This window comes from Oncorhynchus keta, unplaced genomic scaffold (assembly GCF_023373465.1).
Source record: "Oncorhynchus keta strain PuntledgeMale-10-30-2019 unplaced genomic scaffold, Oket_V2 Un_contig_6244_pilon_pilon, whole genome shotgun sequence".
In the NCBI taxonomy this organism is placed as follows: domain Eukaryota; kingdom Metazoa; phylum Chordata; class Actinopteri; order Salmoniformes; family Salmonidae; genus Oncorhynchus; species Oncorhynchus keta.
In genome coordinates, this window is record NW_026288751.1 from 86478 (window position 1) to 89247 (window position 2770).

Below are 2770 nucleotides of genomic sequence, written 5' to 3' on the forward strand. Positions count from 1 at the left end.
ATGTGTACTTTTCCATTTTCATTCCCATGAGAATCAATTGCCTATGTGCCCCATGTAAATAAAAGTTGTTTTTTTTAACACTTCTTTTGAATGGGAAGTGACAAAGTGATTAGTATTTTGTGAGGAATAAGTGTAATTGGCAGAGTGATTGACAGAGGAGTGCTGACAGTCCAGAGCAGGGGACTGAGAACTGTAAGGTTAATGATGTTGACTTTACAGTGCATGAGTGGAGACTGAAGTGTTTAACTGGTGGCAAGGAACAAGGGAGATGGAATGACTCTTTTTTTCAGTGATCATATGTATTTGTATGATAGACTATAAGGAGGAGGTGAGAGCCCTGGTGGAGTGGTGCCAGGAAAATAACCTCTCCTTCAACGTCAACAAAACGAGGGAACTGATCTTGTACTACAGAAGACAGCAGAGAGAGCACTCCCCCATCAACATCGACGGGGCCGTAGTGGAGAGTGTCAAAAGCTTCAAGTTCCTTGGCGTGCACATCACTGACGACCTGAAATTACCCCTTCACACAAAGGGCTTGGGGGAACACTGCCTGCCCTCCAGGAGATCTACTGCACCTGTTGTCACAGGAAGGCCAAGAAGATCATCAAGGACATCAGCCACCCAAGCCAAGACCTGTTCACCCAGCTACCATCTAGAAGGCGGAGACAGTACAGGTGCATCAAAGCTGGGACCTAGAGACTGAGAAGCAGGCTTCTAGCTCCAGGCCATTTGACAGTCACCACTAGCCGCCCTCCAACCAGTACCCTGCCCTAAACCTTAGTCACCGTTACTATTGAATTACTCATCACTTTAATAATGTTTACATACTGTTTTACTCACTTCATATGCATATACTGTATTCTAGTCATAGCTCATCCTATATAAATACTGATGTACACACATGTTCTATTCCTATACTGTCCATACTGTCTATACACACCATTATGTGTACATGCACCGAGTGTACAAAACATTGCTCTTTCCATGACATAGACTGACCAGGTGAATCCATCTAAAAGCTATGATCCCTTGTTGATGTCAACTGTTAAATCTACTTCAATCAGTGTAGATGAAGGGGAGGAGACATGTTGAGGAAGGATATTTAAGCTTTGAGACATGGATTGTGTATGTGTGCCATTTAGAGTGTAAATGGGCAAGAAAAAAATATTTCAATGTCTTTGAACAGGGTATGGTAGTAGGTGCCAGGCACACCGGTTTGAGTGTGCTAAGAACTGCAACGCTTTCATGCTCAACAGTTTCCGGTGTGTATCAAGAATGGTCCACCACCCAAAGGATATCCAGCAAACTTGACACAACTGTGGGAAGCATTCTGAGGACAAAAGGGGGTGTAAGTCAATATTAGGAAGGTATTAGGAAGGTGTTCCTAATGTTTTGTACACTCAGTGTATATTTATATACATTATACGTATATTTATTTATATTACGGTCTATGACATTGCTCATTTTGATATTTTTTATTTTCATATTGCCATTCCAAAATTAATTTGTTGTGGAAAATTTCTTGCAAATTTGTGGCAAATTTGTTGCAAACTAGATAGTGTGCCACAAAATGTTGCCAGAAGTTTGAAAATGTTTGCCACTAGTGGTGAATCTGCGGCAAACCTTTTGCAGCAATAATACTTATTGCCACTAGTGGCAAACAGTTCGCCAATTCTCTAAAAATTCCATTTTAATCAGTGGCAACAATATTTATTGCCCCTAGTAACAAAGTTAACCATTAGCCGTGTCTGGTGAACACATTAGTTCTAAAACCAGTAACCGTTGAAGACCAATCAGTGGGATTAGAAAAATCTGTTGGAAAATGGATACCAAGCTATCTAGCTAGCTGCCGACAAATGTTGTCCAGTGAGTGTCTAACTTATTAATTAAACTTCCTAATGAACTTAAAAAATGTTAGCTAATTGATGCCTAGTTAGCATGTTTTTGTTTTATGAGATGAAACACAGAGTGAAACACATTTTGTTCATACCAGTTTCAATCTGTCAGCGCCACTGACTGGCTAGCGCTTAGCTAGCTGGCTAACGTTAGCTACAGTATCATATTTTTGCACAATTCATGTGATAACTAGCCAGCAAACTAATGATTTGCCTAAACACTTATATTTTTAGGTGAATACATTGCTGTCTTTTACTACCAATATGCATGTCAATATGCTAGTGTTACTATTCAGTAGCATGTTAGCTAGCACAACAGCTAAGGCAGCAACAATATGAGCTGACTTGACATCAAACCAAAAGTTCATATTTGCAGATGGATACCCTTCCCCTACCCATGGTGTTGGAAGGGGCTGCATTGGGAAGAGGATGCATCAACACGCTGGAAAGATCAACTGCATCAACACCCTCGACTAACTGGTGCCCCCGCACATTGACTCTGTAACGTTTCCGGTACCCCCTGTATATAGCCTTGCTATTGTTATTTTAATTATTTGTTACTATTATTTCTTTTTTTAAAGGTATATTTCTTAAAACTGCATTGCTGGTTAAGGGCTTGTAAGTAAGCATTTCACTGTTGTATTCGGCGCATATATAACATTTGATTTTATGTTTGTGGTGCACTCACTCATAACACATTTTTGAGTGATAAATGAGAGTATATCGTCTTCGAGCTTAATAAGGTAAGCAAATGCTCGTATTCTCATAAATGTAGCCCATATGTACAGTCGTGGCCAAAAGTTTTGAGAATGATACAAATATTAATTTTCACAAAGTTTGCTGCCTCAGTGTCTTTAAATATTTTTGTCAGATGT